This window comes from Macaca mulatta, chromosome 20, assembly GCF_049350105.2.
Source record: "Macaca mulatta isolate MMU2019108-1 chromosome 20, T2T-MMU8v2.0, whole genome shotgun sequence".
Taxonomy (NCBI): domain Eukaryota; kingdom Metazoa; phylum Chordata; class Mammalia; order Primates; family Cercopithecidae; genus Macaca; species Macaca mulatta.
The window spans coordinates 81,617,017-81,640,153 of record NC_133425.1 but is presented as its reverse complement, the minus strand read 5'-3'; the positions used below and the strand labels follow the sequence as shown (position 1 = coordinate 81,640,153).

The 23,137-nt window shown below is 44.2% G+C and overlaps 1 long non-coding RNA gene across 1 annotated transcript in view; it reads right to left on the bottom strand.

Moving 5' to 3' along the window:
- Positions 1 to 9,435: 9,435 nt before the first annotated feature.
- LOC144338313 (uncharacterized) overlaps positions 9,436 to 23,137 on the bottom strand; it is a 279,087-nt gene continuing 265,385 nt past the window's right edge. The window contains exon 4 of the long non-coding RNA XR_013412315.1: positions 9,436 to 14,608. This is a non-coding gene — a long non-coding RNA (uncharacterized LOC144338313). The remainder of the gene's footprint in view (positions 14,609 to 23,137) is intronic.

Here is a 23,137-nt window from a genome sequence, read left to right as displayed (position 1 = left end):
CTAACTTTAGGTTCTGCAATTCTACATTTTGCCAAATTAACTGCAGCACATTTAATAATTATTAAGCAAGTATACTTTCCAAAGGGGAAAAAAGCATGTTTAAGTAATTAATATACACGGCGAATATGTTGGAAGATTATGCAAGAAAAATACTTTCAGTTCTTTGAAAAGCCTGAATATGATGATTTTAATAGGAAAATAATTAACAAAGAATAAAGATGTTATGAAAATCCTGTACATCAACTAACATTGTTATGCATAGTGCCTATATTGTACTGTATCTCATACGCATTATAATGCAATAATTATTATAACTCATATTGACTGTGCGACAATGTTAATTATAACTTATATTGATTGGTTGCCTATTAAATGCTATGCACTTTACTTCTATCTCCATATATAAGCCTTGTGCTAGCCCTATGAATTAGATGCTATTATTATCATCTCCATTTTATGGCGGGGGGCACTGAGGCCCAGAGTGAGTAACTCATGTATTCAAGGTGGCAGAGCTGGGATTTGTATATCATCTCTGTACCTGAACCCCTAACCTGCAAGTCATAATAGGCAACCAATCAATGTAAGTTATAATTAATATTGTCACATGTATCTATTATTAAGTTATAGTAATTTTTACATATCATATGCATTATAAAGTATATGAGATACATGATAATATGTGCACTATGCATAACAATGTTTGTTGATGTACAGCTACATCTGTAGGATGCTGTCCATAGACAATCATTTAAAACTGCATTCCTGGCTAGTCCAGTGGCAGTGGATTTCAGAATTTATTAAAATTAGTGTCACTAAAGTTGGTATACAATCCCTCACTGCTAAATTTGACTGGCTAAAAAATAATTCAAAAAAATAAAACTGTATTCCTGTTTCATAGATTTTCATGTAGACATTTCTCATATATACTCAGCTGCACCTGGTCCTAATGTTAATGCAAACAAACACCAGATAATTCAATTCAGGAAAAACCTAGCAAGGATCACCAGAAGCCAGGCAGGTTTCCTCATCCACTCAGGGCAGTCTGAAACGGACTAGGTAATGTTCCCACCCTCTGAGTTCTCAGCATCTTGTTCTCCAGAGGGCCCACCTGAGGATATGAATCCAAGGTGCACACATGCTTCATTCATTCATTTATGCCAGAAACATGTGTTGCCTCCACTGTCTATGGGCAGCACATTTAATAATTATTAAGCAAGTATACTTTCCAAAGGGGAAAAAAGCATGTTTAAGTAATTAATATACATGGCGAATATGTTGGAAGATTATGCAAGAAAAATACTTTCAGTTCTTTGAAAAGCCTGAATATGATGATTTTAATAGGAAAATAATTAACAAAGAATAAAGATGTTATGAAAATCCTGCACATCAACTAACATTGTTATGCATAGTGCCTATATTGTACTGTATCTCATACGCATTATATATGAGCTCAAGTGCATATTATGCACTTGCCAGCGCTGGTATAGAAAGAGATTAAGTCTCTGCCTCCTCCCTCTGGGAGCATCCACACAGCCAACTAAAGAGACAGGCCTTTGGCCAACCAACCCCAGAACGTGCACAAGCATAGAACATACACAGGGAGGGGACATGGCCTTTACCAGGGGAAAAAGATGACAGGTCACGTCTTTGAAAGAGAGGAGCATGGGAGGTGCTGAGCAGTGGGAACAGAATTGTGGGCTGGAAGGGAAGGCTCAGCCACCTGGGGCTCTGGGTTCCAGACTTTGGGATTTCACGAATCTTGACAAGTTCCCTTCAAACGGAAAAAGACATAACTTGGGGGAGCTAACTAGAGTTGTCAGACTTTTGCTTTTGTTTTTGCCAACTGTGGACCTTCAATTTACTCACTGCTGTTTCATAAAATGGCAGGCTAGTGCTTCCAAATTAGAATGGGCAGGTCTCACGGTGCCTCCCTTATGCACCTGCCCTCTGTAAGGCTGGGCTTCTCCATGGGAGAGACATGGCCTTGCTAGGGAGAGCAGCTGGGGACCTGGTCAGAGGTAAGAACAGAGGGCAGGGAGTAAGGGACCACCACAGCCTCACTGTGACAGTTGGCCTGCCCAGCTCAAATGGCCAGCACCTGCTTTTCTTTGCATGGGGCTGCCTCTGGATTTTGCCACTTGCACAGCAAGCTTGAGTTCCTGGGAGTTCACGCATGCACACACGCATGCACGTGCACACGCAGGCACCAGCAATCTTTGAGCAATGACCACCCGGAGTTGGTGCATTGCAGCTGCATCTCCTGGGGAACTCTGAGCATCTGTCTACACTGGCTCCCGGGGTTTCAAGCAGGGTTGAATTTAGTGCCCACTTTGCTAAGCAGGCCAATGGCTGCTCACTATCAACTGCCCTCTGTCCTCATTTCTCTTCCTCACCCATGCATTAACTTTCCTGGGATCGTCAGCTAAACAAACTTGGTTCCTCTGCATCTCTTGGGAAGGGACCCAAATGAAAACAGTCCCACAAAAATTTGGCCACCTATCTCAGGCACAAAGGCTTCCCTCAGACCAGCCCTCCATGTGAGATGCTCCTAAGGAGGAAGCAAAAATTTAGTATCCACAGCCTCCTGGCAATTTTCACGGTGAGAACCATCCCACGTGAAACTCAGGGAATGTCGTGGAAATAACCTTCCTGGAAGTTACCCAGCTCCAGGTTCTGGAGTCTTCGGGAGGGTTTTGTTCTTAGCAAAAGGAGACCTGCCCAGCCGCCAGGGTGCTTGGCTGTGAGGAATAAATGCAGGGATTTTGTGAGAAGGCACTTTTAGCTGACATTGGAAAGGGGGTCCTGGTAGGTGCCAGCTGTTTCTCTCAGGTGGGGGCTCCCTCCATGCTGGGGAGTGTGGAGACCCTGCTTAGCCAGGCTAGGCATTGTAAGGAACTCATCTCACCAGACATTTACAAGCAAGTCTCCATGCTTGGGCACTGTGGAAGGACTTATGGGCAATGGACACTCTCATCCTGATGATGACAGAGGCAAGATTCCTTGTTTTGGTCTCACAGTCCTGACAGGCTGCAGTGACACAGAGCCAGCAGTCCAGCTTAGGGCTGTGCTGGGTAGGCTCTGTGTGCATCATTAATATTAGGAAGTGGAATTTACTGCACTGGATAGCTCAACAACCAATTACAAAGATGGAAAACCAGGCTCAGAACAAAACACAACAAAGCAGAGATATGCCAGAGTCTAAGAGAAAATAACTATCTGATGGTCTCTGCAGGTCCCCACTGCGGGCATTTCTTGTATTTAGTTTAATACATATGTATATAGTGCTTTTTATTACTTACACATGTGTGTGTTTAATTCTCATAACAACCACATAAGGTCAGTAATATTTTTATCTTCATATTATAGAGAAGGGAATTGAGGTGCAGGAGAGTTTACAATACTTGCCTAAGGTTACCAGCAACTAGTGTAAGAGGCAGCAGAGTCAGGATTTAAACTCAAGCTGTCTGTCTCTGGAACATCATTTCTTTTTCCATATTAAAATAAAATAAGAAATGAGGGATCTGGGTTTAGCTCCCTGAAGGCCTCCTGAAGTCTTTCTGTTCTGCTTTGCAAGCTTCTTTCTTTAAGATCTCATGATCCAAGAAGGCTGCTGGAGCTCCATCCATTGCATCCACATTCCAGGCAGAAAAATGTGATGGGAGGGAGAAAGAGAGAAGGCAGCCTTATCAGATGAGTCAACTTTCTGAGATATTTTCTTGGAAGACCTACACAATAAATAGTTTTTGCTTATATCTCAACAGCAATAATGCATAAGATAAGGAAAGTATGTAATAATAATAATAATAAATAGAAACCCTTACACCTATCTCTTTCCTCTTTCTGAAGCCAGGTGGTAAGGACCAGCTGAAATTATAATAAAATTTGCCATAGTCTTGTTCATACGTAAATACCTACATTTCAAAATGCTTTGGGTAACTGGCCACTATAATCGCTCTAATTATGGAGGCAAGAAGCACAATTCCTGGGATGCTGGTGGATGTTAAATAATTACAGTGAGCTGGTGGAAACCTTCCAGTTTCTGTATTGAGGTTAAATCGGCATTTGCAGTTTTCTGTGGCAAGGCTTGCTTTCAAGTTCTCATCGGTGTAATTAAGCCAGTGACTGTACAAAGCAGAGCACTCCTGTTTACATTTACAACCAGGATACCCAGCAATCCCCTCCTCCAGCCCTGGGAAGGTGTGAGAGCTACACACACAGCCCCCTGCTTTGCAGCTGGGTCAAACAGGCATGCCCTCGCCAGCTGGGAGAGAACAATTCTAAGGGAGTACACAGAAAGAGAAAAACTTTCAGCTCCACCCAAGCTAGATCTTCACAGAGAGCTTTAATTTTGTTCTTGTTTTGTTTAAAAAAATTGTGAATTTGCAGAACACAGCATACAACCAACATACAACGTAACTTTAAGCACCAAATCATTTCAAGTGGATGCCTGGCATTTGTCCATCGGGACCACTTCACCCAGTGTCTCTGGGACCTTCAGGGACTTGGGGTAAGCAGGATGCTGGGGCTGTTTGGCACCGAGTTCAGGGTAGGCTCCACCTAGCTGATGCCCCGCTGACCCTGGGGGAGTGAGACCCTTGCTAGCCATCCATGGACAACATTCAGCAGTTAAATCTGAATCTCGATACTGCCTCTAGCTAGCTGCGTCCTCTTGGGCAAGGTGGCTTAACCTTTCCAGACCTCAGTTTCTTCATCTGTTCAGTGGAAATGATCATGGACTCCTGTGACCCATTGTAAGCCAGTGCTGTTACCATCCATTGTATTTCGACTGGCTATGAAGCTGTGTAAAAACATAAATGCATAAAACAGAATTGCTTGGGAGCAAAGAGCTTTCCCTCTCCCCACAAACCCTTCCTTCATCCTTGCATTTTCCAGTTCCCCATTTTGAGCTGTCTCCTCTCCCCCAGGATGTGCCTTCTAGATGGGAGTATGGAGAGTTGACTGAGAGGGATACCACCACTGCCCTTGCTGGACAGCCCTACATGTTTCCAGTTGAGTCCAGCTTAAGGAGGGCACAGTGACATCATTAAGGGTGCACACACCATGCTGTGTAAGAAGGCTCAAATGCCTGGGTGAAAAGTGCTTAAAGCAAAAAAAGTTGGAGTGTTGTCAAATACAGTAATTTTAGAAAGAGTATTAAAGAGTCTTGTCAATGCCTATATATTGACTTCCCCTGGGGTTTTAAAATTTGATTTCCTTGGCTGAGAATTCAGTTCTTGGCTTAACCACAACCTCATGAAATATTAACAATTTCTCCACTGGAAATCGTGCGTATGCATATGTGTGTGTGTGTGTGTGTGTGTGTGTGTGTGTGTGTCAAAGAGAAAGAGAGAGAGCGTATGCATATGCATGCTCACATAGTTTTGTTCTAGAAAATTCTATAACAATAATTTTCCCGCTGAAAATTGTGTATGTGTGCATGTGCATGTGTGTGTGTGAATAATAAAATTGTGTGTGTATATGTGTGCATGTGCGTGTGTGTGAATAAAAATAAAATTATTCTAGAAAATTCTAAGAAAATTCTAGAAAACACCATGTTAATGAGGCCTAAGAATGCTATTGCTATGTGCCAAGACCCCAGCTATGCCCCGTGAATCTTCACAACACCCACTCAGGTTGTGATTGTCTTTACTACTGTTACAGAGATGAAGAAAGTGAGGTCAGACAGGAACTCTGAGGCTCACCAGGGTCACATGGCTGGATCCTGTTCCAGGGTCTGTGCTGCCTTCTAGTACCAGGGCAGTAACAGGGTAGGGTTTTATCCGGAAGGATAGTGCCCCAGTTCTGGAACTCCCTCCAGGAGGCTCATCCCTGTCTGGGAAGGGCCTACACCTTTCTCTATAGTAAACGAGGACAGGCTCACACGCCCACATTCCCCTGACTGGCCGCTAAGGCCCACTGTGGTTGCCTTTCAGCACCAGGGAGCTCAGGGCACTTGAATTCCTAGGCAACGTGCCGCAGTCCTTCATCTCTGACCCTCTTCTGGCACCAGAAAACTTAGGGCGGTCCCTCGCTTTCTTTCCTCTGTCAGCAGCTATGGGACGAATCTGGCTTTGGTGCACGAGCATCACCACTTTCTCAGGCACAGAGTGCAGAAAGGGCACTCCCTGGCCACTCTTCTCCTGGCACGTTTGTGTACCTAGGCATGCTCTGACAATGTCTTCCCTCATCAGACCCTTAGTCTGGAAAGAACTTCCAATCCTGCAGAGTTCTTTCACTCAAGGGCAGGAGAAGTCTTGAGTGACTTCTGACCCCAAGATGGAATCAGGGTCATTTTATGGGTATTTGCTCTAGGAATGAACTTCTTTTCCTTCCTAAATCACTCACAGCCTGAGTGTGAATCCCAGTTCTGCCACTTACTACTATGTGACCTTGGGCAACTAACTCAACCTTTCTGGCCCTCATTTGTCTTATGTAAAACTAGACCAATAATAATATCTGCCACATAGGATTATTGTAGGGGCTGTGTTGGTTACTGCACACAGGCTCAGAGCAGCACCTGGTACACAGGAAGCACCTACGACTGGGTGATGCTTCCTTCTTTGTTTCCAGCACACAGTCAGTGTTTAAGAAACCTGAATGCTTCTTTGCAAATAAAAGTGATGCAGTAACTTTATAGTTTTCATGACTCTTCAGAGTCAAGTTTCGGCATATCTGAAGTAAACCCTAGATAGAGAACCCCTGTGAAAAAGCAAATTATACTGAAACTTGCTGCTATGGTTTGAATATGTCCTCAGAATGTATATGTTGGAAGTTTGGTCCCTCATGTAGCAATGTTGGGAGGTGGGGCCTTTAAGAGGTGATCAGGTCATTAAGAGGGATTAATGCCCCTCTCTCAAAACAGGATTAATTCTCAAAGGAGTGAGTTATTGCTCTTGCAGGACTAGATTGGTTACCACAAAGGTGGGTTGTTATAAAGTGAGGATATCTCTCATCTTTGCCCCTTCTATAAGCACCCACTTCCCCTTCTGCTTCTTCTCCATGTTATGATGCAGTGGAGGCCCTTACTAGAAGCCAACCAGATGCCAGCACCATGCTTTTGGACTTCCCAGTCTCCAGAATCGTGAGCTAAATAAACCCCTATTCTTCATAAATTACTCAATCTGAGGTATACAGGTATTGCAACAGAAAATGGACTAAGACACATGTCTTCTCACAGCCCTTCATTACGCGGTGCTCTATCATAAGAAAGATGGTACCAACTCATATTTTTTATTCAGTCAATTTAAATACCAGTCATTAAGGAAATATGGGGATTTTCTGGCATTAAATCACTATTTTGCTCTAAATAAACCAGAGAATGTGAATATTACAGAGTTACATTGAGTTAAGGTTTCAGGAGAGATCTTGAAAGGCTGTTGGGGTCACCAGACTCAGCTGAACTAGGTTTCAAACAGTTCCCCAGTTTCCACCAAGACACTTTCCCTTGATACCACAGCTGGAGAATAATTCCATGCCCTTTGGTTCCCCAGACACATTCCTAGAACCAAGTAGGCGCTGCTGATGTTTGGAAATGAACTGGATCTTTGGATATATGCATTGAAGAGGAACAGGAACATCGCAGTAGCAGCTATAAAAATGCTATGAAATGATCACTCCAGGAAGTGGAATTCATGGGAACAGTTGTAAACATACAAGTAACACTGAAAGAAACAGAGAGGGACCCTAATTATTGAAACACACACCACAAAAATTCAATGAAGGAATATTCAGACCTAAGGGCTGGACACTCATCCATTAACATTGTGTCCCCAAGAGTGAGATGCATGTCAGTGGGGCACAAGATGATTTTAGGTGGTAACAGACACAGTAGTTATTGAATCAAATAGAAAGTCTTTTTTTTTTTCTAATTATTTTTCAATACACCTTTTTAGCTGCAGAATGAAATCTTGGTTTGGAGCTAATATATCTTTCACACTTCTATTTACCTGTCTCCCTTCATAACAAGGTGAGCTGATCTTGGGGAGGAGGCAACATCTAGCCAGAACTTAGCAACATTGCTTTCTTTTTATTATTTATTTTTAAGAGACATTGGTTTTCTGTCCACAGTAGTTGTATCAAGTTTATTAAATTTATTTACATAGAAATGTCAGTTAGTTAAAAAGAAATGTTCACTGAGTAAAAGCAGAGATAAGGGTAAGATTGGGTAAGATTATTCTGCAGTTATCCCCCAACATTTTAGTGACTGAACACAACCAAGGTTTATTTTGCTGTGTGAGTCTGGTCAGCCCTCCAAGTCATCACTCCTGTGTGGAGAGCAGCATTCTAGGCTGCTTCCATCTTGAAGTGATAGCTTCATCTTGAGTGCTAGCTCAGCATTAAGTGTCAAGGTTTGCCATAGGACAGGGAAAGTAGCTCCGAAGCGTCTTTCACAAGCAATTAAATCCTTTGACTAGGAAGTGAAGCATTGAGCAGGAAGTGACACATAACCTTTCCGTGCACCCCATTGGCCAGAACTAGTCATGTGGCCCAGCTCAACTGCAAAGAGTACTGGGAAATGAAGTCTTTCATATGTCCAGAAAATAATAGAAATATTGATCAGCTCAAATAATATCTACCACAGGAGGTATATAGATAAGAAAGCATCCGAAAGGTGGAAACTGAATGACTAAAATCTTGGAAACACTAGGTTTTTCCACAGTACACTGGCATCACTCAAGAAGCCTTAGGTGAATTTGCCTCAATTAGCTTAAACAACAAGGAAATGTATAATGTCATGCAAGGGAAGTTCAGAAGTGGTGCAGGTTCTCAAGTTGGCTCAGGTTTCTGGTCGATTGCAGCATTCTACAATATCATCAAGGAACCGTGTTCTTTCCATCTTTCCACATCTTCGCTCTTGGCTCTACCCTCAGGCTGGTCACAATGGCTGCAGCAGTTCCAGGACAGGCAGCAAGAAGGAAATCTTTTTCTCTTCTATCGCCTTCATTTGATAAGGGAATCGTGTCCCATGTCTCATGGGCCAGAGGTAGGTCACATGGCCATTGCTAAACCAACCATTGATGGGGGAAGTGGAGCTATATGGTTGGCTTGGACTAATGAAGATTTGTTTCCATGCTGGTGTTGGAGTTACCTCTGTGAGGGATACTTAAGTAAAGTTGGTTTTTTGTTTTTTATTTTATTTTTTATTTTATTTTATTTTAGCAAGACAGAGATGGAGGAGCTTCATCTGGTTTATAGAGACAGATAGATGGATAGATAGATAGATAGATGGATAGATAGATAGATAGATAGATAGATAGATAGATAGATAATTGATTGATGTAGATAGATAATAGATAGATTAGATTGCTAATAGCTCCTCCTACATCCTCAGATTCCAGAGCTGCTAGTTAGATAGAGCTAGATAGACAGATGGTTGGGTGGGTGGATAGATGGCTAGATAATACACACATAGACAGATATTCAAACATCTGGGTAATTTAAACCTACATTTATTGATATCCAGAAAAAGGATGGTTGTTGGTCATTTGCTCCCCCTTAACATATCCAAATATATTGCTTATTCTGATATTTTTTACATAATTATTGAATCTCTCCCTCACTTTGTCTGCATAGAAATAACTGATTTTCACACACTTCACCTATTAGCAAAGTAATTGAGTAATTGACTGTAGGGTGTGCCCTGGGCCCTATAGTCTCTAGTTGTCTAAGGTAATAACGTCCCTTGAGTGAATGAAGCAAACTTCCCAGCACCCTAGTTTAGTAATTCCCTGAAACAGATTTATCTACATTTCAGAAGGTGCCTTGTACCACCTGACTCAGCTGGGTGCATTTGATCAGGTTTGCCCCCATCCGTAAATGTCCCTCAGTCCCCACAGAGCTGTAGAGGTGAGTGATGAAGCAGCAACAGCTCTGGGTAGGAGCCTGGAACTCACTTCAGTTTCAAGTTCCAGACCCTCTTGATCCTCAGGTTCTTCATCTGTAAAATGAAGATCCCTTTGCGGTGAAACGTTTTGCAGCTCTGGAATCTGAGGATGTAGGAGGAGCTACAGAAGAGGGGTATAGGACTCAGCTGAATAAAGGTAACATCTGTGATTACCATGGGAGACAGTGAGAGGGAAGAGGATACTGACAGTAATCCTTGCTTTCTTAGTCCACATTTTGGTTGTGCATTAAATATGTCTTAATTTTTCAATAACTTAACCTGACCTCAAAGTTTAGCTTCTGTTTCACTAAATCACAATCACTTTTGGGGTCTTCCATGCACCTTTGCCAGGGCAATATCTGAGCGCTATTAGGTTCATGTAGCACTAAGTGTCAGAGGGAATTCCACCTGCCCTTGAAGTTGATGTGCACTGAGATGCCCATTCTTCCTGTCCATTTTGCCCTTCAGGTGTGGTGACCATTTGCATGCCAAGCTTGAGGACACTGGAATTCTGCGAAGTCATCTGTTCCCTTGCCCACATAGGTCAACTCACAGCCATTTCCTCTCTCAGTCTTATTGTTTGCTAGGAGAGAACAGGCTCTCATTTGCAATATTCAGGAAGAAGTTTCCGCTTAATAACAGAGACCCAAATTAACAGTGGCTTAGACCAGAAAAAGGTTGACTCCACACTCTCATATCAGACACAGGCAACCCAACCTAAACTTAACTACTAGGTGAAGAGTACCAGAATTGGGATGGCCAGGTCCTTGGGAGGCCCACAAATTGGAAGGCTCATCGATGGGTGCTGGAGATGGGGTGAAGAGGAAGATGAGGGGCCAGGGTTAAAGCCCCACTGGTAGAGGAAAAATAGTGGAATCCATCCGTGGTGGTGACATGCAATAGCAGCAAGACTTCCAAGTGACAGTCAAGATGGAATACAGCGATTTCGAAGGGGCCACGATGGAAGAGGAACATGAATAGGCAAATATTTTTCTTTCTGTACAATCACGAAAAGGGATAGAGCTGGCATTCCCCACTCACAGGGGGTCTCAGGGAAGCTGTATGATCAGAAGCACAGTTTCAGTTCATAAAAAATTCCAACTTCTTCAGTTAAGTTCAGGCATTTTTCAGGTCCTTAAGAACCTCCTTCCTTTTCACACCAGACCATTCTCGGACAAAATCCAAAGCTGCCTTAGGGGTGAGCTAAAAGATGCTTTGAATATTTCCCTGGCTGTACCAATGTCTTAAGCCCAATTTCAAATACTAACTAGGAGAAAACCAAGTCTTGGTTTCCAGATTTGTATAGTTTTACCTCCTTTGGCCTCTATTGTTGATGACTGGGAGGCCTCGGTTACTGGAAGAGACAATCCTTCGTGTAAACAACGCTGCCACATCCTGATGTCATGGCTCAGGATTTTATAACTTCCAGTTTCTGGTCTTCCATGGGACTTTCCACATTCTGCCCCTTTTCCCAAATTTAATGTGGAAAAATGAATTTGAAGTCATAAGGATTTAGAACTGAAAGAAAGTATACAAAGACTCTCATGTACTTGAAAAAAATTGTTCTATAGTAGTTTTGATGGATGACCGAAGGGAAAACTGGTAGAATGAAAGACTAAGGGGCTGGGCATGGTGGCTGATGACTGTAATCCCAGCACTTTGGGTGGCTGAGGTGGGCAGATCACCTGAGGCCAGGAGTTTGAGACCAGCCTGGCCAACAAGGGGAAACTCCATCTCTACTAGAAATACAAAAATTAGCCAGGCATCATGGTGCATGCCCCTAATCCCAGCTATTTGGGAGGCTGAGGCAAGAGAATTGCTTGACCCTGGGAGGCAGAGATTGCAGTGAATCAAGACTGCACCACTGCACTCCAGCCTGGGTGACAGAGTGAGATTCTGTCTCAAAAAAAAATTAAGGAAACAATAATTCTAAAAATAAGGATTATTGTTACGTGAAGTTTACTAATAGGCCAGGCGCTCGGCTTATCAATGTCTACACGTGATGCCGTCTAACCATAATGGTGCTGTGAGGTGGGTGCTGTTATTATCTCCATATTACAAATGGAGGTGGTTGGGGAGCGCTATTGATTTTTAGTTGTATTAATTGATGTAACACTCAATTTCTCTGCAGAACTTACAGCTTTTCTATGGAAAACTCAGGCAGAAAGAGATGTCTTGTCCCTGTTACAGTCTATTTCTGTAATTTACCACCAAGCTACCAGAGAAGTGGTCTTGACCTTTGACTCTAGTTACCTCTCCTGCTACCTCCTGGCCTCCTGAGACCTGGGTGGGCCTGGAGCTACTCTCCCCCACATGTTTGTTCTCTTCCTGAATGAGGAGATTGAGGGTTTTTAGTATGTGCTGATGTATTTTCTTTGGGCCACCCAAGAAGTCATAGAGCAAAGAAGGATTAAAATGCCTCTCTCCTGAGTGTCTCTTCAGGAGAGGACTAAGTAATGGAAAATGAACATGAAGTGTCATGTGAAGAAACCTTGGGTCAGATGACTGCTGAGGTTTCCTGAGTTAGTGGTTAGATGGCCCACGCTTTGAGTCAACCTTCAGTTGAGAAAAGACTTGGGGGTTATTCCCCAGAAGAATGTGAGTTAATACACTGGTGACCCAGTGAGTCTTCTCAACCATGATTAACGGAGGAAGGCTGGGGAGAAGGTCAATATGTCTTATTCTAGAAGGTCCCAAGTGCAGCTGTGAATTTGACACTGAAGGAAAAGGAAATGGGTCATGTTGGTGAACGTTCCTACAGCAAAGATAATGGAGGCAGCTGGGTGGGGCAGCAAGGTTGAAAAGGCGGGGATTATGAAAGTGGATAGACTTCAGTTCGACTCCCTCTGGGGAGATTTTTGGTTCCTGCCAAAATGAAGTAACTCCATTCCTCCAATTCCTAGGTCTTATAACAAAAAGCCCTGAACATAGCACAACAAACAAACATGCAAAGACTCTGAAATGTGTATTGAAGACAGCAGGCTGCTTAGGAATCTCAGGACTTAAGGGATGACTCAGCAAAAAGTTTCCTGAGTTTCTATATTGAGTCCCATCTATCTCAAACAGGGTGCTGGAGAAGCCCAGAGCCCCAAACCATCAACAAACCCAGACAAAAATTATCCTAAGAAAGGCTGTTTTCTCCAGTAAACATACCAGGGAAAGTGTGGATGAATAGAACTGAAAACCTTGATGACCACAGCCACCATGCTCCAGCCAACAAAACCAATGGAAAAGCTCCTTCTTTCTCTACAGCCCTCCAGGTCTCCCACCCAGTGGTGTCCACAGAGCCAAACAGTGACCTAATCTTTCATTTCCTGTCCAGCAGAAGCTGGCATGCTCTGATTCCTCTGTTGGGGTGGTATTGGTGGACTGAGTGGAGAGCTAAACCTCCATTCCCATCTGGAAGGAAATAGACTGAATTCAACAGCGTAACGTGGAGCCAGCGGGCATTCCTCACCCCTCACCTCACCCTATACGTCAGCAAAGCACAGTAGGAGCTGAGCCTTGAATCCTGCCCAGCATCAATGAGGTTGAATGAAGTGGTATGAAAATGAGGAAGGTCTAGTCCACACTCTAGTTCCTCCCACCCTACCCCTGCTGACAATGAGGCCCAATGGGTAGCTGAGCCTCTACCCCATCAACAAGGCTGAATGAGGACAGATGAGGCAGAGCTAGCCAGCACTCTGCTTCTCCCACTCCCTAGTATCAAGTGAGGGTACAGCAGGGGAATTGAGCTTACTACTCAATTTGGAAGCAATGAAGCAGTGTGAGTTGGTGTCAGTGGTACTGAGTGGGGGGTTGAATTTCTACCCCACCCATATGCAATGAGTTAGTGTGAGTCATCACCATGCCACTCACAGTGGATAGGTCAATGGAGTCCTCTGGAGCGCTGAACAACCACCCCTACCCTAGATCTACAGGATGCATCTGAACATGGTGACTGCCTGCTTAAAAAGAAAATTAAACAGGGTCCTGAGTCTCACAACACAATCCCCCGAAGTTCCAGCATCCAGACAAAATTTGCTCACCATCACAAGCACCAGGACAATAACAACTTGAAGGAGAAAAGACCACCACCAACACAAAAAATGAGATTATTTGGAATGATATGACAAGAATTATAAACAGCAATCATAAAAATGCTTCAGCAAGTAATCATGACTATACTTGAAACAAAGAAATAGAAAGTCTCAACAAAGAAATACAAGATATAAAAAAGAATCAAAAGGAAATTTAGAACTGAAAAATACAATAACCAAAATAAAAACACTGTTTGAGTGTAATAGCAGAACGAATATGACAGATGAAATAATGAGTTTGCTTAAAGATAGAACAAAAGAAATTACTCAATTTAAACAACAGAAAGAAAATAGATTTTATAAAAACAACCAACAGAGCTCCAGGGACCTGTGGTATACTATTTTAGAAATCTAGTATTTACATTGTCAGAGTGTCAGAAAATGAAGAAAAAGCGTGTTGGTCTGAAAAAATGTATAAGAAAATAGTGGCTGAAAATTTCCCAAATATGGTGAAAGGCATAACCCTAAGAGATTCAAGAAGCTGAGTAAAACTCGAAAAGAGTAAACCCAGATAAATCTGCACTAAGACACACTGCAAGCAAACTTCTGAAAAGTAAAGACAAGTAAAAAATCTTGAAAGAAGCTAAAGAGAAATAACATGTTACCTGTTGCAGAACATCAATTCAATTGCCCATGGATTTCTTATCTGAAACCAGAGAGGACAGAAAAGAGTAGCACGATATTTTTCAAGTGATTGAGAGAAAAGAACTGTCAACCACAAATTCTATATCCAGTAAAAATATCCTTCCAAATTGAACGGGAAATAGATTCTCAGATGAAGAAAAACTGAGAGAATCCATCTCTCAACAGGCTCACTCTTAAAAAATGACTTTGGGAAGTTATCCAAGGAACGTAAGAAGGGAAAGAAGAATGGACAAAAGTAGGAGTAAATATAACAGATATTACTTATCTTCTTGACTTTCTTAAATCCTATTTGATAGTTAAAGCAAAAATCATAGCACTATCTGAGGTGGTATTCAATGTATATACAGGAAGTAGCTAAGACAATTATATCTTAAAAGTAGGGAGCATAAGGGGACCCAAATGGAAGTAAGTTTTCTAAACTTCATTCAAAGTGGTAAAACCTCGATACTAATAGACTTTAATAAGTTAGTTGATATAGTATCTAAAGCAGCCACTAATAAAAATAAAAAAGTCATGCTAAAAAACATTGTTAAGTAAATAAAAATGGAACTCAAAAATGTTTATGTAACCTACAAGAAGGCAAAAAGAGAGAAACAGGAATGAGAAATAGATATAACAAACAGAAAACAAGAAAATGGCAGACTTAAGCTATAATATATCAGTAATTACTTTAAATGTAAATATTTGCAGTATAATAATTGAAAAACAAGATTGGCAAATGGATTTTTAAAAACCCCACAACCTAATGATAAACTTTTTATAAGAAACTCACTTGCACCAGCCTGACCAACATGGTGAAACCCCGTCCCTACTAAAAATACAAAAATTAACTGGGTGTGGTGGCGGGTGCCTGTAATCCCAGCTACTTGGGAGGCTGAGGCAGGAGAATCTCTTGAACTCAGGAGCTGGATGTTACAGTGAGCCGAGATTGTGCCATTGCACTCCAGCCTGGGCAACAGAGCAAAACTCTGTCTCAAAAAAAAAAAAAAAAAAAAAAAGGCTGGGCGCGGTGGCTCAAGCCTGTAATTCCAGCACTTTGGGAGGCCGAGACGGGTGGATCACGAGGTCAGGAGATCGAGACCATCCTGGCGAACACGGTGAAACCCCGTCTCTACTTAAAAAAAATAGAAAAAAACTAGCCGGGGCGAGGTGGCGGGCGCCTGTAGTCCCAGCTACTCGGGAGGCTGAGGCAGGAGAATGGCGTGAACCCGGGAGGCGGAGCTTGCAGTGAGCCGAGATTGCGCCACTGCGCTCCAGCCTGGGCGACAGAGCAAGACTCCGTCTCAAAAAAAAAAAAAAAAAAAAAAAAAAAAAAGAAAGAAAGAAAGTCACTTGCAACATAATGACAGATGTTAATAATAAAAAGATGGAAAAAGATATATCATGCAAATATTAATTTTAAAAAGAAAAGGCTATATTAATATCAGGTAAAGTCAACTTTAGAACAAAGGAAATTGCTAAGGACAAAGATGTATATCACATAACGATAAGAAGATCAGTCCAGTTTGGGTGTGGTGGTTCATGCCTGTAAACCCAGCACTGGGAGGCTGAGGAGGGAGGAATGCTTTAGCAGCCTAGGCAACATGGCAAAACTCTGTTTCTACAATAAATAAATAAATAAATAAATAAATAAATAAATAAATAAATTAGCCAGGCATGGCAGCACATGCCTGTAGTCCCAGCTACTCAGGTGGCTGAGGTGGGAGGATTGGGATTGCTCGAGCTCAGGAGGTTGAGCTGCAGTGAGTCATGATCGTGCCACCGCACTCCAGCCTGGGTGACAGAGCTAGATCCTGTTTACAAAAAAAAATCAGTCCAATAAATTTGATTTCTGCCCTTTGGTATTTTTAATACCAAGCAACATAACCACTTTGAGGGTCAGCTTCTCCATCACTAAAATAGACACCATAGAATAGTCTGTAAAATGTGATGATGATTAAATACCTAGTACAGGTTGGCACATGGGAAAGGTTCAAAGTGATAGCTGTCATTATCATTATAAGTAATGTTTATTTCGTCGTCACCATTTAAATAATGTACATCAGTCAGGAAAATAGAAACCACACCAGTCTTGTGTTGGGGGGTGGGCGCTGAGGGGTAAAAGTAGTCATCACATAAAATTTGCTATTTTCTGGCTGGATGCCAGAAATATAGGTGCCCAGAAATCTAGGCACCCAGAAATATAGGCATTCATGCCTATAATCCAAGCTCTTTGGGAGGCCGAGACGGGTGGATCAACTGAAGTCAGGAGTTCCAGACCAGCCTGACCAACATGGTGAAACCCCGTCTCTATTAAAAATATAAAAATTAGCTGGGCATGGTGGCACATGCCTGTAATCCCAGCTACTCGGGAGGCTGAGGCAGGAGAATCACTTGAACCCGGGAGTCGGAGGTTGCAATGACCAGAGATTGCTCCATTGCACTCCAGCCTGGGCGACAGAGTGAGACTCCATCAAAAAAAAAAGAAAAAGAAAAAGAAAAGAAAAATTTACTATTTTCACCATTTTTAACTACAATTTTGTGGCATTAAGTACATTCACATTGTTGTGCAACCATCACCATTATTCATCGCAATAGCTTTTTCATCTTCCCAAACTGAAACTCAACACTCATTAAACACACCAGTTATTTTTAACAGAGAGAATTCAGTATAAATATGTTTTAAAATCTAGTGATTAGAAGACTGAAAAGAGGCAAAAGGTAACTTTAAGATACTGCAGAGGCAAGAATTACACATGGACTCAGCTACCACCTCCAGGGCTATGAGGACCAAGGGAAGATGTTGAGATTAGGAGAATTTGGGAGCTTGGAGGAGGGGTCCTATGGAGCTAAGACCCAGACCCCCGAGGAAACAAAGCTAAGCAGCTGATGCTGGTGTCTCCGAGGGGTGGGGCCGGGGGTGCAGCATGGATTGGGGAAGAGTTCTCAGAAAGTGGAACCAGCTGCTTCTGACAGGGTGAAGCCCATTGATGCTGGGATGCTGATGGAACAGGAAGGAATTTGGCTCTCCTGCCTTCTCCTGCGTTGCCCTCTAGCGCCCCCTATTTGTGTAACCAAACAGGGAGCAGCTGGCAATGGCGAAGTGGGGTTGCCCAGCCCCACTGGAGCATCACTACCCAAAGAACAGAAGGGCAGTGTATGAGGGCCCGGGGACTGCCGAAACAAACTACCATGACCTGGGTGACTCACAGCAACAGAAACGTATTCCCCCGCATTCCAGAGGCCAGATGTCCAAAGTCAATGTGTCAGCTCCCTCTGAGTGCTCTAGGGGAGAATCCTTCCTGCCTCTTCCAGCTCCTGGTGGCTCCAGGCTGCCCTTGTCCCTGGCTGCAGTGCTCCAATCTCTGTCTCCATCCTCTTGTGGCCTCTCCCCTGTGCATCTCCTCTTCTTTTAAGGACTCCAGTATTCCCCAATACTGAATTGGGGCCCATTCTAATTCCCACTGCAGATGGTCCTGGAGCTGAGAGACAAGAGCTATATAACCAGCACAGGCATTGTTCTGAAACTCAGGTGATAGGGCCCACGTCCACTTATACAAGACACTCAGGACTTTCAGTGCCTCTGTTTCCCCATCTGTAAAATAGGGGATTGGATTAGCAAACAGGTGAAGATCGACTACGTGCAAGGCTCCACGCCACATGTGCCAAATATGAGAGCAAGACCCAGTTCCTGCTCTCCAGGTGCTTTGGGTGAACAATGGCAGCTCAGAGCAGGCGGCGCAGGTGATCTCAGGGGAAGGGAGCTTGGGGAAGGTCCACAGCATGTGGGCATTCCAGGATGCCTGGGCGAAAACCCCTGTTTGTTTGACCTAGTGGAGGACAAGAGCCGCCCAGCTGGGTGTGAATGGATGTGTGGATTTGTAGGATCACCATGCCCTTCCCAAAGCTTTTTGATGGAATTGAGGGATCCCAGACGGGGCACAGAACTCGCAGGCACAGTGCGTGAAGTGCTTTTCAAAGGACAGGCTGCAGCTTCCATATTCATCTGACTGAGAGTAATGTAAACTGCCTCCCTCACTGGAGCTACAGTTTATTTGTACAGTTTGGGACATTTCTGTAAACATTTGACCCATTTGGAAATCCAATCCAAAAGGAAAGCAAATGAGGGCTTTTATATTGTGCAATGGAATTCACGATCGACGGTGGCAACATTTTACCGATTGCAATGTATTGAATGCTGCATTCAAGAAGCAAGATAAAGAAAGGAATTTTTAAACATCTCAAAACTCACGGAGAAAAAAAATGCGTGGATTCATGAAGAGTAAAGAGGTGTGAGACTAAACGTCCCCCACAGGTGGGGGAACGGGGTTCTCTTTACCATCACAGCCCCCCGAAGACAACACAGGGCTCAATAATTCTCGGATGGATGGGAAGCCCGAGAGACAGAGTCCGGGACCTTCATGGGAGTCAGAGTCAGGGGCACCCAGGTGAGCAGGTCCCCAGATGAGAAACACAGCTCTGCGTCATTTCAAAACATGAATGAATCCTTTAGCAGTTGTGTCTCCTGCTTTTCTTGTCCCCTGAATCAGGCTGTCACTATGCCAGGGACCTTGTTAAGGAAAAGAAATGCAACTTTCAAATAAAATAAGTAATTGCTACCAACTTATGTTTTTTTAAAGAAATACATAAATTTTTATTTTATTTTATTTTTTTTTTTTTTTTGAGACGGAGTCTTGCTCTGCCGCCCAGGCTGGGGTGCAGTGGCCGGATCTCAGCTCACTGCAAGCTCCGCCTCCCAGGTTTACGCCATTCTCCTGCCTCAGCCTCCCGAGTAGCTGGGACTACAGGCGCCCGCCACCTCGCCCGGCTAGTTTTTTGTATTTTTTAGTAGAGACGGGGTTTCACCATGTTAGCCAGGATGGTCTCGATCTCCTGACCTCGTGATCCGCCCGTCTCGGCCTCCCAAAGTGCTGGGATTACAGGCTTGAGCCACCGCGCCCAGCCGAAATACATAAATTTTTATAAAGCAGGACTTGCTACAGCTAATATATGGAGAGAGAGAAAAAGAAAAGGAGAGGGAGGAAGATACAGAGGAGGGAGAGAGGGGATGGGAGGGAGGGAGCAGTCACACTCTAAGCATATGCATAACAGATTACTGGTTTTAAAATGATTATGATTGTGTTGTTACGATTTGGAGGGATTGGAGATACATTGCAAAGAGCAGAAAATTATAAGTGGAGAAAAATGAACACATCAGCTAGTTCTTTACTTAAGAATTCAGGAGTGATCTTCCAAATCCTTAACTCCTGATATGGATGGCTTGGACTCTCGGCACTCTGCTGGTTGCTGACCAGGTGGGCAGACCGTGTCCATGATGCCAGTGCCATGCTTGCCAGGCGGGTCCCTGTCCTGCTTAGTGTAAGGTGTTACAGAGCACCATGAGCCACTGCACTGGCAGTTTTGAGCCTGGCCCATTGAGAACCCCTGAGAATTCTGTTAAAATTGCAGACTCTGGGGTCCTTCCCCCAGAGTTTCCAATTCTCTGGGGCTAGGGCAGGGCTCATAAATCTCCGTATTTACCAAGGCCCCAGATGCTGCCTTGGACCACAGAGGCAGGGTGGGACCTCATGGGAACAGAGACACTACCCGGCTTGCTCTCTGCACGGTACCTGGCGCACACTTCTAGAAACACAGCACATACCTGTAAAATGACTCAAGACTTCTGAGAAGTGAATGTGAGGTTTGTTCTCAGTTGGGGTCCCAATAGGAAGGAGATGAAGGAAGGATGAGTTTGCCGAGAGACTTACCATACAGGTGGAGATTGGTGTAAGGGAGGCCTGAGGGGTGGAGCAGGAAGCTGGGGCCAGTAGCATTGTAGCTGTTACCACTCCTAGGTGCTGGGGTCAAGGGAAGGGAGGGGAGCAGGACTCAGAAGGAGAGAGAATCATGGAGAAGTGGCCACTATGAGAGAAGTAGTGGCCTTTAATTGAGGAACATGCCAGCCTGAGGTGATCTCCCAAGGAGGACCTCCAGGAGGGAGAAGAGTAAATACTCCCAATGCCAACCCCCCTGTCCTGCCTCCCACAGATCCTCTGTGCTCCCCAGTGGCTGAGCTCAACCGGAAGCAGAGGGGAGAGGACCCAAAGGCTTGCTCCATGACCCCAGGGCAGAGAGAGGATGGAAAATGGAGGGATGGCCTGGGAGGCCCATGAAAGGGCACATCCTGTATGTCTTCCTAAGTCCACATTGCATCTACCCCCTGATGCTCATCGCCACTGCCACCATTGGCCTCATCACCACTGCCATCGCTAGTCTCAGTGCTTCATTGCTTTGTGCCTGATTTATCGGCATAACTTCTAGCCTGGTCTCCTTCCACAGCCTCACTTCCTTTTCAGTTCACCTTCCGGAGGCCAAGAGACCAAGATTTCTAACACCCACACCCAGGCATGGCACCATGTTAGTCCCTTTTCACGCTGCTGATAAAGACATACCAGAGACTGGGTAATTTATAGAGAAAAAGAGGTGTAATGGACTCACCGTTCCACGTGGCTGGGGAGGCCTCACAATCATGGTGGAAGGTAAAAGGCACGTCTTACATGGCGGCAGACAAGAGAGAACGAGAGCCAAGTGAAAGGGGGAACCCTTTGTAAAATTGTCAGATCTCGTGAGATTTATTCACTACCATGAGAACAGTATGGGGGAAACCGCCCTCAAGATTCAATTATCTCCCACCAGGTCCCTCCTACGACACGTGGGAATTATAGGAGCTACAATTCAATATGAGATTTGGGTGGGGACACAGCAAAACCATATCAGGCACCAACCTTCAAAAGCCCTCCAGGGCTCCCCTCAACTCCTGACTGGCCCTTTCAGCCTCCTGCCAACTGTGTGGACATCACCCTGGGAAACTGGGAATTCCTCCGAGACTCCTGGTGGTTTCCCACCTTTGCACGCATGCTCCTTCTGGCTGGACCCCCTTCCCTGGTCTAGAAGGGTTCCTATGCTTCCTTGAGGATTCTGCCTTGGTGTCACCTCCTCCAGTAGTGTCCCTTGACCTCTTCATCTGCATCAACCCCCTTCCTCTGGGCACCCACAGAATCTCATGGCCGATGATCTCACATAAATGAGGTTTGTGCAGTGTAGTGGCCGTGTGTTGGCTCGTGTGTGGGTATGGACATCGACATTCATGCTAGGGGCATAAAGGGAGGTTCCTCTTTTCTAAATGCCAGGGAGAAATGAAACCCACTCAAATTTGTAGCATCTGCAGTCCCAGGTCCTTCAAATATGTCATTAGTGTTATTATCACTGATAATAAATATTCTTCATGTGCCTACTAGGAGACAGGACTGGTGCACACTGGCTGGCTTGGGGCCCAGGTGGGCACCTTGCAGGGGGCATTGGCCAGGCCCAGCTCTACTCACAAGGACTGTTTAATCAGTTGCGTAGATGGTGTCAGTAAATGCATCGTCCTTCAGCTGGGTCCCCCTCTGCCCAACCCCAGAGCCGTTAACCCTGGAACACACAATGGCCTGGGTGGCTGCCAGAGGCCCCCATCAGCTGGATGGTGGCTGGAGATGGGGGAGGGGAGGCAATTGAGTGTCCTCAGCCTTGGGATCTGTATCCCAGACCCCCACACGGGCAGCGGGACACACAGATTGGGTTTGGACTGCGTCCTGATTTGGACCACAGTGAAGCCTCTATTCTTCTCAGGCTGCAAACCAGCCCATTCCGGGGCATTCACATTTCACTTGGGTTTGCGGTCACATCCAAGTTGTTCAATTTCACCGAAATCAGCAGCACTCGGGGTGTCGATCTCAGCCCTGTGGGTTCAGTGACCATCAGTGCCAATTACGTGAAATGCCAGTTGCCACGCAATTCTACCTTCGCACAGGCCAGCCAAAGAAAAAACTTTGTTCCTAAAGTTAATTAAAACCAAACCGAGACCACATGGCTCCTTTTGGGGGAACTGACCCCAGCTGCTTTCCCATCTCCGTTTCCTTCTGGTGGTGTCGTAGCTGATCCCACCCAGTGCTCATTTTGATTTTTGCACAATTCACCTTTGTTGGGATCTAGGTTCAATTTGTTTGAGTAGTTGGTTGAACCAACAGCCCACTTGGATATTTGCATTTAATAGGCAAATTGAATCATACATCTGCTAGACTAAGCGTCTCTGCTGTGGGGATTTTCACCTTTGCAGAGGCACGTGTAAGTTCCAGGATTATGAAATATCAAGTTATATTAACCAGGGCAAAGGGAGGAGGGAGGATGGAGAAACGCAGTCCGTGGGATATTGGGTTACTTTCAAGGCCAGTTGATTTCTACAGACTGTCTGAGCTTCCTGCATGTCGGTGGAGATAAAATGGATTGTGAATCAATTGACCAGAAGTTTCTCCTGTGAGATTCTGAGCTTGGCTCATTCCCTGGTGTACCTTTGATTTTCTGTTGAGCAAAGCCTTGGTTAACCAGAACAATAATTAGTCGTTAAGAGCACAACATGCATTTCGGAAACATCCCTGATGGTTGATAGAGTTTAATCTTACCATTCTGGGCTATAATTTTTTAAAATGTTTTCAAAGTATCTTCTTAAAAT